At 42.1% G+C, this 15,994-nt stretch overlaps 1 protein-coding gene across 25 annotated transcripts in view; it reads left to right on the forward strand.

Moving 5' to 3' along the window:
* Positions 1-15,994, forward strand: part of TMCC1 (transmembrane and coiled-coil domain family 1) — a 246,548-nt gene that overhangs the window by 51,461 nt on the left and 179,093 nt on the right. For 13 of the 25 annotated variants that reach the window (XM_070051057.1, XM_070051052.1, XM_070051062.1 and 10 more), the window contains one exon: positions 1,875-2,021. The exons of the other annotated variants lie outside the window; for them this stretch is intronic. The gene's annotated coding sequence lies outside the window, so the exon portion shown is untranslated. The remainder of the gene's footprint in view (positions 1-1,874; positions 2,022-15,994) is intronic. 25 annotated transcript variants of the gene reach the window in all.

The raw sequence follows: 15,994 nt of genomic DNA on the forward strand, positions 1-15,994 counted from the left end.
AACTGACAAGGGATACTAGGCATGTTAGTAATAAGACACATGATTTTTCTGCCTATGTGGAGTTTGTAGTCTCGGCCTTAAGCTGCTACCGCCTCCCCCACTTTGGGTTATTGTGGTGATAAATTTAACACGTGCTTATTTTAAACAGTGCAAAGATAATAGACGTATGTAATATGCAAAGTAGAAGACTGCCTATGTTGTCATTTCCCAGCACTCCTGCTAATAACATTTTGATGTATTTCTTTAGATGTTTTTTCCTGAATACAATCAAAACCTTCTAGCACATCTCTTTGCTTTTACCTCTCCCTGTCTGTGCATTACAAAACCACCATAGATACCTTGTTAGAAAACCAAACTAGTTGTTAATCCTTAGCTCAGAAGCCATTCTGTGTTTTTCCATCGCCTAAAAAATGAGTTACAGGTCTGGAAATAACAGCCTATTAGGATTTGGTTGCTGTTTTTCTTCTCTAGAAAATTCCCAGAATTGCTCCTTCTTACAAGGTTAAAACAAAGACCTCTAGTACTAAATGCTGCATTGGTTTCCCCTATGTGATGAATAATCCTCTGATCTGGGAAATCAGATTGATATACAGGTACAGCAATAAAGTAATAATGTATTCACCTTCTGTGTGCTGCATGCCCTGTTTCACCTTGGTTAGAATGGGATAAAAAGTTTGCCTGAGTTTTGTTTGTTAGGATTTGTTTATTTGAAAGACAAAGTGACAGAGGGAGAAGCCGAGAGAGAGAGAGAGAGAGAGAGAGAGAGAGAGAGAGAGAGAACGAGAGAGAGAACACGAGAACGAACTGCCATTTGCTGGCTCACTCCCCAAATAGCCAGACTTGGACCAGGGTGAAGCCAGAAGCTGGGAACTCTCATCTGGGTCTCGCATCTGGGTGACAGGAGTCCAGGTGAGAAGCTGTATCTGAAGCAGTGGGGTGGGGTAGGCCTGGCACTGTGGCATAGTGGTTAAAGCTGCCACCTGCAGTGCTCACATTCCATATTGGCGCTGGCGTATGTCCCGGCTGCTCCTCTTTCGATCCACCTCTTTACTCTGGCCTCGGAAAGCAGTGGCAGATGGCCCAAGTGTTTGGGCCCCTGTACCGACACGGGGGACCTGGAAGAAGCTCCTGGCCTCAGATCTGCCCAGCTCCAGCCATTGTGGCCATTTGGGGCATGAACCAGCAAATGGAAGGCTTCTCTCTATTTCTCATCCTCTCCCTCTGTGTAACTCTGCCTTTCAAATAAATAAATCTTAAAAAAAAAAAAAAAAAAAAAAAAGGCAGCAGCAGCAGTGGTGGGACTTGATCCTAGGCACTTTGATATGGGAGGCGAGGATCCCAAGTGGCTGTTTACCGACCCCCCCTGCCCCTGCCGCCACAATGCCGAACTCTGGAGTATTCTTTTTTTTTTTTTTTTTCCTAAGGTTTGTTTATTTTATTTGAAAGTTAGAGAGAAGGAGAGGCAGAGAGGTCTTTCATGCGCTGGTTTATCCCCAATTGGCTGCAATGGCCGGAGCTGTGCTGATCCGAAGCCAGAAGCCAGGAACTTCTTCCGGGTCTCCCACGCATGTGCAAGGACACAAGGACTTGGGCCATCTTCTACTGCTTTGCTAGGCCACAGCAAAGAGCTAGATCAGAAATGGAGCAGCCAGGACTCGAACTGGCACCCTTACCCATTACACTACAGCGCTGGCCCCTGGAGTATTCATAAAAATTAATGCAGATAGGTACAAAGAAGTTGAGACAACCTGAAATTGTTTTGTACACATCATTCTATATATGTTTTTTTTGATAATACATGTGTTATAATTTTACGTAAATAGGAACACATTAAATGCCTTTTGTTTTTCTTTGCTTGTTTGTTTTTGCCTCAGGCATAACTTTGGGAAATGTTTATCTCAGTCAGAGACCAGTGTTGAGAACAGCATGTTTCCATGATGATGAGAAGCCTGAGTTTTCTGCAGCTCATACTGTTTGGGAAAGTGTGAGGTTGGACTGATTCCCTGACCCTCCCAGTTAGGGTAGGTGCTCCTCCTCTGTGCTTCCCCCACACCCCACACCCCTAACCTTGTGTTAGCTTATTTTTCTCTCTACCCCAATTAGACAAATGTATCACTTACATCTACATTTCTTTGTAGTTCCTGAGCCTAATACATTGCCTGACATGGAGTAAGTATGGTGTTTACAAAATGGATAAATGGTTGTCACTGTTGTTGGTAAAGATATTTTGCCATGAGGGACGTTCTGTGTATCTTCTGTTTAAATTTTTCAAAATATATTTGTATTTATTTGAAAAGCAGAATGAGAGAGAGAGAGAGACAAAGAGAAATAGAAATATCTTCTGTTTGCTGGCTTATTTCCCAGTTGTTTGCAATAGCCAGGGCTGGGCTAGTATGAAGCCAGGAGCTTACAACTCAAACTGACTCTCCCACAGGGGTGACAGGGACCTGAGTACTTGAGCCATCATTTGCTGCCTCCGAAGATCTGCATTATCAGGAAACTTGTTGCAAATGTTCTTTCAGTTCTCTTACCCTGATATCTTTAAGAAATAACTCATTGGTATTAATTTAGTTTGCATAGAGACTTTTCTGCTGAAAATGGAAGGTGCTGGCCGGTGCCATGGCTCAATAGGCTAATCCTCCGCCTGCGGCGCCGGCACCCCGAGTTCTAGTCCCGGTTGGGACGCCGGATTCTGTCCCGGTTGCCCCTCTTCCAGTCCAGCTCTCTGCTATGGCCCGGGAGTACAGTGGAGGATGGCCCAGGTCCTTGGGCCCTGCACCCGCATGGGAGACCAGGAGGAAGCACCTAACTCCTGGCTTCGATCAGCGCGATACACCAGCTGCAGTGCGGCGGCCATTGGAGGGTGAACCAATGGCAAAAGGAAGACCTTTCTCTCTGTCTCTCTCACTGTCCACTCTGCCTGTCCAAAAAAAAAAAAAAAAAAGAAAAAAAGAAAGAAAGAAAATGGAAGGTGCTAATTTTAACCAGGTTGATCATTATAATTCTGACTATAAGTTCATTAAAATATTAGTGTTGTGAGACAGTGGGGTTGAGAATTTAGGTAACAAGAACTATTTCTTCCCATACTATTTCACTTTTATAAGGTAGTATTAGGTTTCTGAGTGTATGCGAACATACACAGGTACTTCAGAAAGATTGTGGAAAAATGAATTCAAAGACAAGTTTCAGTTTTTTCACAACAGGCATTTTCCATGAACTTTATGAAAGCCCCTTGTGTATGTCCACTGTATAGGTATGTATTTGTAAATGAGCACTATTACTTAGTTTCTTTGTAAGTGAATATTGCTCAGATCTAGGCAAATGCTGAAATTATGTGACTGTGAAGTAAGAGCCAAGTTTTATATTACTCTATTAGGGTTATGTACACTACTCACCTCTCTGTAAACATGTCAATGGTGAGAAGTAAAGGGTAAAAGTACATTGAGGGTATAGAACCTCAGAACTCTTAAAGGAAAACTGAAGGATGCAAGAGGTAGCTCTGTGATAGATTTTAGAGGGAATGTGAACCTGAGAACTACTTTTTTTTTGACATCTTTGCAATATTTTACTAATTCTAGATAAAAAGAATTTTCTCTTTTGTAGACAAGGACTTGGCATTTGGGGGATAGATCTTGTGGTGCAAAGTGTTAAGCTATCACCACTTGCAGCTCCTTCACTTTGGATCCAGGTTTCTGGTAATGCATCCTGGGAAGCAGCAGTGATGGTCCAAGAACTTTGGTCCCTGCCACACCGATGGGAGACCAGATAGAGTTCCTGGCCTCCTGACTTTGGCCTGCCCCTGCCCCAGGCATTGTGGGCATTTGGGGAGTGAACCAGTGGGTGGTGATCTGTCACTCTGCCTTTAAATAAATCTTTGAACAAACAAAAGAATTTGGCACTTAGCAGTGTGTTGAGGATGAAGAGAATATTGATGTGTTTCCTATGACTGTTACCTTATTCTAGGTGACTTAATGAGGATTGGTTCTGATCCTTTCTCCCTTACTCTTTTATTCTGTTTTCATACCCTTTTTCTTTTATTGTTCCCGGTAGCAGAAACTCAAGATTCTGTCTATGCATAAAGGTTTGACTGTAGAATGGAGTGGGGAGGTCTTTTATTTTTTTTCTTAATGATTTATTTATTTATGTATTGGAAAATCAGAGTTACAGAAAGAGAGGGAGAGACAGAGAGATGTTCCATCCGCTCATTCAATCTGCATTTGGCTGCAGGAGCCTGGTGCCAGGAGATTCTTCCAGATCTCCCTCATGGACAGGGACTTAGACAGTTGGGCCATCTTCCACTGCTTTTCCCAAGCTGCTAGCAGGAGGCTGGATTGAACTGGAGCAGCTGGGATACAGAACCAGCGTCCATGGGGTGTGTGCATTATGTCTTTACCTACTATGCCACATCACTGGCCCTGGGTGGTTGTTTTTTGTCTTTCTGATTTTGAGATACCAAAGCAAATAGCTTTACTTTTTTTTAACCCCCTAAAGGCAGACAAAATCTGACTCTTACTTCACAGACCTTGGGATAATGAAGTAATTTATGGAAACAGTTTTTTTTTTTTTTTTTTTTTTTTTAACATTTTGTTGTTTAAAATCAATGTGTTTGGGTGGGCTTTTGGGGCAGTGACTAAGTCACTGCTTGAGATGCCCGCATCAAAGTGCTGGGTTCAAGTCTTGTTTATTTTTTAAATTTTTAAAAAGATATATTTATTTGAAAGAGTTAGAAGGAGAAATAGAGGAAGAGAGATAGAGAGAGAGAGATTGAGATTGAAAGAGATTGAGAGAGATTTGCCATCTGCTTGTTCACTTTTCAGTGGGCCAGGCAAAGCCAGGAGCCAGGAACTTCTTCCAGATCTCCCACGTGGTTGGCAGGGGCCTAAGTGCTTGGGCCATCCTCTGCTGCTTTTTTCAGGTCATTAGCAGGGAGCTGGATTGGAAGTGAACAGCTGGGACATATGCCGGCCCCCATATTGGATGGTGGTGTCATGGGCAGTGGCTTTACTCACTATGCCGCAGTGCCAGCCCCAGGTCTTACTATTTTGCTTCTGATCCAGCTTCCTGCTCATGTGCATTTGGGATGCAGCTTGAATCTCTACCACCATTGTAAGAGAGCCAGATTGAGTTCCATGTTCCTGGCTTTAGTCTGCCCCAGCCCTGGCTGTGGCAGGAATTTGGGGAGTGAACTGGGAGAATGATCTCTTTCTCTGCCTTTCAAATAAAAATGAAAAATAAAAACCTTAAAAATCAAAATATGATTTCTAGTAATATACAAATCTAAGATCTATATTTTGCTCAGTGGATTTTCACATGTAAATATAAGTATACGTACACATTATAACCATGAATGAGATGAAGAAATAGAACATTTTCATCCACCCAGAAAATCTCCTGTCTCACTCTGACAGTCAGCACCTGCTTGTTGAACACTTTGAATACTTTATTATTTAAGAAGCTAATGTGGCCGGCGCCGTGGCTCACTAGGCTAATTCTCCGCCCTGCGGCACGGCGCCGGCACACCGGGTTCTGGTCCCGGTCGGGACGCCGGATTCTTTCCCAGTTGCCCCTCTTCCAGGCCAGCTCTCTGCTGTGGCCAGGGAGTGCAGTGGAGGATGGCCCAAGTGCTCAGGCCCTGCACCCCATGGGAGACCAGGAGAAGTACCTGGCTCCTGCCATCGGATCAGCGCAGCAGCCATTGGAGGGTGAACCAATGGCAAAGGAAGACCTTTCTCTCTGTCTGTCTCTCTCACTGTCCACTCTGCCGGTCAAAAAAAAAAAAAAAAAAAAAAAAAAAGTAATGAAAAAAAAAATCTTGACTTCTTTCTGTTTCATCAGAATTGAGCATTGAACTCTGTAAAGTCTGCTCTATAGATAGTAGGGCTTTTTAGCCTTTTAGAAACCGGTATTGTATAACCTGGTTACAAAGCTTTTGTAATAAAATCCTTTTCCAGGGTGCAGTTAGTGGTTTTAAATTCATAAAGTGGGATTATTGTTTACCAGCACATACATAGTTTCTGTGCAGATTTTTCCTGGAAGCTTTTGCATTGTGTAAAAGTGAACTTACTTGGAAACTTGTATATAAACAGGAAAAAGAAGGCAATGAGATTTTTTGAGATGTTTAAATTCAGTTCTTACATGGGCCCTTGTATGACCATGTGATGAACTCTAATCTCACTTGTTTCCGTCTAATATTTAAACAATAGCTTTTTGTCAGGCACTGTGTGAATTTTTCTAGACTTGTGTGGTGCTATGTTAGCCCATCTGTGTTTATTTGCCTTGCTTCCTAATATGTGCATATATACATCTTTTTATTTTAGAAGCTCTAAATTTATAGAAAAGTTGTGAAGTTAGTATAGAGAGTTCCTCTATACAATACCCTCATTTTCCCTATTGTTAGGTCATCTTACACAAATTTTTTTGATATATTTTTCACATACCTTAAGGTTCATTTCAGTGGGTTTCTTTAGTATGTTCATAGTGATGCAACCATTGTCACAATTTAATTCCAGAATATTTTCATAACCCCCAAAGAAACCTTGTACCTATTTTATATTCTGTTTCTGTGGATTTGCCTGTTCTGGACACTTCGTGTAAGTAGAATCATACAGTACATGGTCTTTTGTGCTTGGCTTCTTTCACTTGGCATGTTTTCAAGGTTTATCCATTTGTTAGTATATGGATACTTTATTCTTTTTTTATTGCCAAATAGGCCATTGTATGGATATGTTAAACATTTTGTGTATCCATTCATCAGTTGGTAGATGTTTATGTTGATTCCACTTTTGTTAAGAATAATGTTGTTGGGGCCAGCACTGTAGCATAGCGGGTAAGCTGCTGCCCTGCAGTGTCAGCATCCCATGTGGGTGCCTGTTCGAGTCCCGGCTGCTCCTCTTCCAATCCAGCTCTCTACTGTGGCCTGGGGAAGCAGTAGAAGATGGCCCAGGTCCTTGGGCCCCTACACCCGAGTGGGAGACCCAGAGGAAGCTTCTGGCTTCAGATCAGCGTAGCTCTGGCCTTTGCGGTCATCTGGGGAGTGAACCAGTAGGTGGAAGACCTTTCTCTCTCTGCCTCTCCCTCTCTCTAACTCTCCTTCAAATAAATAAATAAAATATTTTTTTTAAAAAAAGGAATAGTGCTCTTATGAGCCTTTGTTTGAAGTTTTTGTGTGTATGCCTAGAAATAGAATTGCTAAATCATGATAGGTGTTAGGTGTCACTTTTGAGGAACTTCTGGACTGTTTTTCAAAGTGTCGTGGCTATTTTATATTCCAACTGGCAATGTATGAAGCTTGCAGTTTATTCACATTCTTTTCAACACTTAAATATGTATACATACACCCACAGATATTTGTTAAACTTTGACTTTAGCCATCATAGAGGGTGTGAAATGGTATCACATCATGGTTTTGATTTGCATTTACATAATGACTAATAAGATGAGCATCTTTTCATGGACTTATTGGCTGTTTGGATATCTTCTTTAGAAAATGCTTATTGAACTCTGTTCCCTATTTGCAGATTGGGTTGTCCTAATTGTATCTTTAAAAAAATTTTATTTTCATTTTCTTTCAAAGGCATGGTGGGGACAGAGTGGGTGGAGAAAGACTGACAGCTATCTTCTACTTGCTGGTTCCTTTTCCAAATGCCTACAGTAGCCTGAGGTGGGCCAGGTGGAAGCCAAGACCCTAGAACTCAATTCAGGTCTCCGCCATGGGCGACAGGAACCCACATACTCAACCCATCATCTACTGCCTCCCAGGGTGCACGTTAGCAATAAGCTGGATTAGAAGCAAAGTTCCTGGAACTCAGAACTTGAGCTATGGGGCTGGTGTTGTGGTACAGCAGGTTAAGCCACCAACTGCAGTGCTGGCATCCCATTTGGACCCGTCTGAATCCTAGCTGCTCCACTTTTGATCCAGCTTTCTGCTGGTGCGCCTGGAAAGGCAGCAAAAGATGCCCAACTGCCCCTGCCACCTACGTGGGAGACTCAGATGGAATTTCTGGCTCCTGGCCCAGTGCTTGGCATTGTGGTTATTTGGAGTATAAACCAGTAGATGGAAGATTTCTCTCTGTCTCTGTCTGTCAAATAAGTAAAATGAAAATCTGGAAAAATAGAAGTTGAACCAGGTACTCTTGACATGAGATGTGGGCATCCTAAGTGGTAACTTAACCACTGAGCCAAACATTGCCTCCCTAATTATATCTTAATTCTTTTTTACAATGAAAGATTTTAAATTACTTGCAAAGTTCCTGTCTTAAATAATAATTCTTTAAAAATTATTGCTCTCATTTTTTTAACCTTCATTACCTACTTCTCAAAATACTAAAGGAAAGTCACTTAAATCTTAGTTTTGTAATAAACAACATTTATTTTTCTCCTTTGTATGACTACACATAAAAACCAAGATGATTGGAAAAGCATGCTTGTTCAGCTTTAGTCTGAGACTTTCTGGGTTAGTGGAGTAATGTTTTTAAGTGATTTATTGTCTTTTGGTTATAAAAGTAACATAGAAAATGTAGGAATGATGGATAAATACAAATCAGAAAGTTATTGTTTCCATTATATGAAAGTAAGAGTTACACACAGAAAGGAGAGGCAGAGAGAGAGGTCTTCCACCTGCTGGTTCAGTCTCCAATTGGCCGCAATGGCTGGAGCTGTGCCAATCTGAAGCCAGGAGCCAAGAGCTTCCTCCGGGTCCCATGTGAGTGCAGGGGCCCAAGGACTTGGGCCATCTTGTGCTGTTTTCCCAGGCCACAGCAGAGAGCTGAATCAGAAGTGGAGCAGCTGTGTCTCGAACCGGCGCCCACATGGGATGCCGGCACTGCAGGTGGCAGCTTTACCCGCTGTGCTGCTCCACCATGGTTGGTTCTTAGCAAAGAGTAATTGATTCCTGAAAGTAAAGGACTGGAAAATGTTTACCATATGAAGATTTTTCAGAAAGTTCATGGAAAATGCAGATTATTATTATTATTATTATTTTTGACAGGCAGAGTGGACAGAGAGAGAGACAGAGAGAAAGGTCTTCCTTTGCCGTTGGTTCACTCTCCAATGGCCGCCGCGGCCGGCGCACCGCGCTGATCCGATGCCAGGAGCCAGGAGCCAGGTGCTTTTCCTGGTCTCCCATGTGGGTGCAGGGCCCAAGCACCTGGGCCATCCTCCACTGCACTCCCGGGCCACAGCAGAGAGCTGGCCTGGAAGAGGGGCAACCGAGACAGAATCCGGCGCCCCAACCGGGACTAGAACCCAGTGTGCCAGCGCCGCTAGGCGGAGGATTAGCCTAGTGAGCCGCGGCGCCGGCCGGAAAATGCAGATTATGAAAAACTAGGCATGGGTTTGAATTTATTTTGCAACCACTTAAACTTAATTCCCGTTTTTGTACAGAAGCTCCTCATATTTAATTTTTAAATTATTAGATGTTTTGTTAGATTAAATCACCTATTAAATCACTTTATCACTTTGCTTTATATCATGAAATTTTTGTTTTGGTGCCCAAAATGATTTTCATTGGTGATTGATAAACTAAAAATTACACAGTTGTAGTTATAGGGAAATAATCTTCATGATTATGGGGCTGGATTATGGTTATTGGAATGATTAGTGGAAAGTTTTAAGTTTTTTAGGCTTTTAATGTGTGTTTGTTGAATACCAACTCATAGTGTCAGGCATTGTGAAGGGGGAAAACATGAAAGTTCTGGAGATTTTTCTTTTTCTGGAAGGGGAGAAGTGATGAATAAAATAGCAAATATGTCAGAGCAAAAAAAAGTTGACATGTTCCTAGAATATTAATTTATTGTAATAGTTTGTATTTACATTTTTGCATTTCTCTGCTTAATAATGTCTTATGTGCTTAAATAAGTTTAAGCAATAAAATTATATATTTTAAGAAATGTAACTTTAAGCCATCGCTTGTTTTAATATTTATTTATCTGAAAGAGTTAACACAGAGAGAGGAGAGGCAGAGGTCTTCCATCTGCTGGTTCACTCCCCAATTGGCCACACTGGCCAGGAGCCAGGAGCTTCTTCTGAGTCTCTCATGTGGGTGCAGGCCATCTTCTGCTTTCCCAGGCCATAGCAGAGAGCTAGATGGGAAGTGGAGCAGCCGGGTCTCAAACCAGTGCCCATATGGGATGCTGGCGTTGCTGGCCGTGGCTTTAACCTACTGAGCCACAGCGCTGGTTCCTGAGCCATCACCTTTTTATTCTTAAGGTTAAGTAAGATTGTTAACAGTAGTTTGCCTCTGAAAATTTTGCAGTGTTGTGACAACATGAAGGAAATTTCCTATGGTCAAAACAGAATCATTAGACAATTTTAACTATAGTCCAGAAGTTTGTCTTTGTTACTTCAGATTATTGCTGTGTTTATTTTCGTCAGACTTCTTCCTTTAGTTTCCTGTGTGTTTACATCTTACTACTACTTTGATGGTTTGAGAAGAAAGAATGAAAAAAATTTTTGTGGGAACATATATCTTTTGGTGTAAGATTCTTTATAAGAGAATTAGTAAAGCCTTAAAAAGACCTACGCCTATAAATAAGGAAGTCTGTGTTTTCCGTCAAGCATATTCTGGGAACCAAGAGACAGACAAAATGTGTGGTAATTCAGGGTTTATATGTTTTAACCCTTTGGTTATTTTTCTCAGTTTTTTAATCTCTGTACATACTTGCAGGTGTTAAGATGTTGAAAAAATAATTCTTTTTGGATCCTGATTACTGGAAACATTTTGTTTTTATGAGAGAAAATAATTGTAATGAGAGATTACACTAGAATGATCTGCAATCTTATAATTCTGTTACTTTTTCAGTGTCTTAAAATTGTTTAATGGTGTGCTGAGATATCATGGAGGGTGGTGTTGAGAAAGTTTTGGTGTTAACATTATAAAATTTGTCCTCATTTAAAGGCGCATGTGACAGGAGTGCAGGGGTTTGAGTTCACAGCTGTTCGGCCTGCTGGCAGTGTGACCTTCAGCATGTCACAGGTCTCATTTCCCTCAGTAAATGTGAAATAAGCAGCTACCTCACAGGATTGTTGTGAGGATCAAATGAGATGATGTGTTAACAGGCACATGGAAACGACAAAGCACGGTACAGATGGGAGGTGGTGCTGTAAAAAGAGTCTAGATCTTTGAGGAACAGTAGTTTCATATTACAAACTTTTCTATTCAGGTATTCATATTATTTGTAATTAGACTCAGTTGATGATTTCCTTTTCAGTTACCACCTTGAGCAGAAAACTGAGTGGCAAGAACTTCTCCCTTACCTTCTATGGTAATGAGAACACTTACTGCAGTGTTGAAGTGGGCATCAATCAAGAGTTGTCTTATAGGTGCCAGGCATTTCTCTGAAATAGTTCTTGTTTGTCTGTTTTTTGTTGTGTTTTACTGTTCTGTTAATCATCTGGTTAGTACCTGTTTCTCTTTGTTGTGTCTCTCTTCATGAGTTTTATCTTTGGCTTCCTTGAGTTTAGTATTCTTACATCATTATAATCTGTTATCCTCTTCTATTTATTTAACACATTTTATAGACTTACAGTTTAAAATAACATTCTTGTTGTTAAAAATGCTTGAGGGGCAAGTGTTGTGCCACAGCACGTTAAGCCACAGCTTGGGACATCCACATCCCATACTGGAATGACCTGTTCCAGTGCCAGCTACTTTGTACTTCCTGTCTAGCTTCCTGCTAATGTACCTGGGAGACAACAAATACCAGCACAAGTAGTTGGAATCCTCCCACGCACGTGGGAGACCCGGATGGAGTTCCTAGCTTCTGGCTTTGGTCTGGCTTAGTTCTGGCTGCTGTGGGCATTTGGGGAGTAGACCAGTGGATGGAGGATCACTCTTCCTCTCCCTCTCTGTCACTCTTCCTTTCAAATAATACATAAATATTTTAAAAAATCTTATGCAATTGATATTTTTTCATGATTTTTAATTTTTTCATTATTTTAAAATTTTATATATTTTAAAACATACTTAGTTTGAAGGAGATAAACACTCATAGGGAGATACTTGCCTTCTTCAGTGGTTCACTTCCCCTATGGCCACACAGCTTGGGCTGGACCCAGTAACTCAGTCCAAGTCTCCCACTTGGGTGACAGAGACTCAGCTACTTTTAGCCATTACTGCTGTCTCTGAGGATACACATTAGCAGGAAGCTAGACTTGGGAGCTAAGCCAGGATTTGAACCCAGTATGGGATATGGGGTGTCCCAAGTGGTGTCTTAACAGCTGCACCAAATGCCTGTCCTTCATTTTTTATTTTTAACTGCTATATAAAAATTGTACAAATTGATGGGATACCATGGGATATTTTGATACTTGTATGTATTAGGCAGTGTTGAGGGTAAGCATAACTGTCTCAAATATTCCTTACTCCTCTTTGGTGAAAACATTAATAATCTCTTCCAGCTTAAAAATTATGTATAGATAAATACAGATAGATTGATAGATTACACATGAGTGCGACTATGCAATACTTGGTTTCTCTGCCTAGTTAACAACCGTTGTTGCAAGTGGTGGAATTTTATCCCTTATTTTGTGCCTGAAGAGCTTTCCTGTGTGTGTGTGTGTGGGTGTGGGTGTGGGTGGGAGAGAGGGAGAGAGGGGGAGAGGGGGAGAGAGAGAGAGAGGAGAAACAGAGATTTTCTTTATAGCTGTGTATATCTAGGTTGCCCCTTTCTTGGTAGTGTGAATACTAGTAGAATAAACATGGAAGGGTAGATGTCTCTTTGATAGATTGACTTTAATTTCCTTTGTGTAAATAGGTAGCAGTGGGATTGCTGGATCATATGGTAGTTCTGTTTTTATTTATTTATTTTTTAAAGAGTCATTTTATTTATTTGAAAGAGTTACAGAGAGAGGTAGATCCAGAGAGAGAGGTCTTCCATTCACTGGTTCACTCCCCAAATGACCTCAGTGGCCAGAGATGAGCTGATCCGAAGCCAGGAGCCAGGAGTTTAAGCATCTTAATTGCTAAGCTTCACTCCCACTTTTTTTTTTTTTTTTTTTTTTTTTTTTTTTTTTTAAGATTTATTTATATACTTGAGAGGCAGAAAGAGGTAGAGGCAGAGAGAGAGAAAATGTCTTCCATCCGCTGGTTTACTCCCCAGATGGCTGCAACGGCCAGAGCTTCACTAATTCAAAGCCAGGAGCCAGGAGCTTCTTCTGGGTCTCCCACTTGGGTGCAGGGGCCCAAGGACCTAGGCCATCTTCTCTACTGCATTTCCAGGCCATAGCAGAGAGCTGGATTGGAAGTGAAGCAGCTAGGACTTGAACTGTCATGCATATGGGATGCTGGCACTGCGGGCAACAGCTTTGCCCACTATGCCACAGTGCTGGCCCCGACTCCAGCTATTTTTAATTCTATTTTTTTTTTTAAAGATTTACTTTATTTATTTGAAAGAGTTACCGAGAGAGGTAGAACAAGAGAGAGGTCTTCCATCTGCTGATTTACTCCCCAGATGACTGCAATGGCCAGAGCTGATCCGAAGCCAGGAGCTTCTTCCAGGTCTCCCACATGGGTGCAGGTGCCAAATGACTTGGGCCATCTTTCACTGCTTTCCCAGGCCATAGCAGAGAGCTGGTGTGGAAGAGGAGCAGCCAGGACTAGAACTGGTGCCCATATGGGATGCCGGTGCTTCAGGCTGGGATTTTAACCCACTACGCCACAGTGCCGGCTTTGACTCCCGCTATTTATCCTTTTTAAAATGTGCTCCATACTGTTTTCCTCAATGGCTGTTCCAGTTTACATTCCCAAAATCGTGTAAGGGTTCTTTTTTCTCCATATCCACTCCAGTTCTTATTATCTTTTGCTTTTTTTTTTTTTTTTACAGTTTTTTTTTTTTTTTTTTAAATTTATTGAAAAGCAAAGGTCAGAGAGAGAAGGAGGGAGAGATAGATCTTGCATCCAATGGTTCACTCTCTGAATGGCTACAACGGCCAGGACTGTGCTGGACTGAAGTCAGGAACTTCTTCCGGGTCTTGCACATGGGTGCAGGGGCCTAAGCACTTGGGCCATTTTCTTCTGTTTTCCCAGGTTCATTAGCAGGGAGCTGTAGCAGAAGTGGAGCTACTGCATCTTAAATGGGTGCCCATATGGAATGCTGGCATCACAGGCAATGGCTTCACCTTCTGTATCACAACACTGACCTCATGTTTTGTCTTTTTGATAACAGCCATCCTAACTGTATTGGGTGGTATTTCATTGTAGTTTTACTTGGATTTGCTTGATGATTAGTGATATTGATCATTTTTCATGTACCTGTTAACCATTTGTAGGTCTGCCTTTGAAAAATACCTATTCCATCTTTCGCTCATTTTAAAATTGGATTATTTGTTCCTGCACTTAAAAAAAAAAGAAGGAAAGGCAATGCTTATGTTGTGCTTATTGCACATGAAACCCTGTTTTAAGGGCCTTGCCTTTAAAATCCTCACAATGACTTTATGGGGGTAGGTATAACGGGGTGATTGAAAATGTGCAGTTTACTTGTGGTGCTTGGTGTTAAAATACTTAGAATCTTTTTCTTTAGGAAAGAGCTCAAGCTTTTAGGGTTCTGCCTCACAAATTGTATTCTTTCATCTTTGCAAAAAGATTCATCTCTGGGGCCGGCGCTATAGTGTTGCGGGTAAAGCCGCTGCCTGCAGCACCGGCATCCCATATGGGTGCCGGTTTGAGACCCGGCTTCTCCAATCCAGCTCTCTGCTATGATCTGGGAAAGGAGTAGAAGATGGCCCAAGCCCTTAGGCCCCTGTACCCACTTGGGAGACCTGGAAGAAGCTCCTGGCTTCGGATCGGCATAGCTCACCATTGTGGCCATCTGGGGAGTGAACCAGTTGGTGGAAGATCTCTTTCTCTGCTCTCCTTCTCTGTGTAACTGTGACTTTAAAGTAAAATGAAATAAATCTTTTTTTTTTTTTTTAAAGATTGATCTCTTTGTGCTCTCAGCAAAAAGTTATTCTAAGTTTCATCTTTGATCATCTCTAGAAGATAATAGATTGGAGATAAAGTTCTGGTAATGTGCTTTGGTCTAGCTCTAAGAAAAATTTGAAACAGTTGGTTAAGCCGCGGCGCCGGCTTGAAATTCTATTTGAAATTTAATGTATTATTTGGCCGGCGCCATGGCTCACTAGGCTAATCCTCCGCCTTGCGGTGCCGGCACACCGAGTTCTAGGCCCGGTTGGGGCGCCGGATTCTGTCCCGGTTGCCCCTCTTCCAGGCCAGCTCTCTGCTGTGGCCAGGGAGTGCAGTGGAGGATGGCCTAGGTGCTTGGGCCCTGCACCCACATGGGAGACCAGGAGAAGCACCTGGCTCCTGGCTTCAGATCAGCGTGGTGCGCTGGTCGCAGTGCGCTGGCCGCGGCGGCCATTGGAGGGTGAACCAGCGGCAAAGGAAGACCTTTCTCTCTGTCTCTCTCTCTCACTGTCCACTCTGCCTGTCAAGAAATTTTAAAAAAAATGTATTATTTGGTGATTTATAGTTTAAGATTTATTTATTTGAAAGGCAGAAATACAGAGATAAGAGAGAGCGAGCGAGAGAGAGAGAGTATAAGCAAGCTTCCATCCACCTATTCACTCTCCAAATGGCCACAGTGGCTGGGGCTGGACAAGGCCAAAGCCAGGAGCCAAGAGCTTTTCCCAGGTCTCCCACGTGGGTGCAAGGGCCCAAATACTTGGGCCATCTTCCACTGCTTTCCAGGTACATTAGCAGAGAGCTGGATCAGAAGTACAGCAGCCAGGCTTTGAACCAGAATCCATATGGGGTGCTGGCACTACAGGCAGAGGCTTAACCTTCAACACCATAGCACGTGCCCCAATTTATGCATTTGAATTTAGGGCCCAGAAAATTTGAATTGTGGTTCCTGGAGCCATGTCTATTTTTCTAAATATTTATTTAAATAGTAGTATACCTGAAATTTACTGCAAGGCAAATCTGACAGCCTATTGGGAGTTGATGTGGACTTAAAAGGTTAACGGAAGAGTCTCTGGGAATACTTGCCTCATCTTAAGA

Source organism: Oryctolagus cuniculus, chromosome 10, assembly GCF_964237555.1.
Source record: "Oryctolagus cuniculus chromosome 10, mOryCun1.1, whole genome shotgun sequence".
Classification (NCBI taxonomy): Eukaryota; Metazoa; Chordata; class Mammalia; order Lagomorpha; family Leporidae; genus Oryctolagus; species Oryctolagus cuniculus.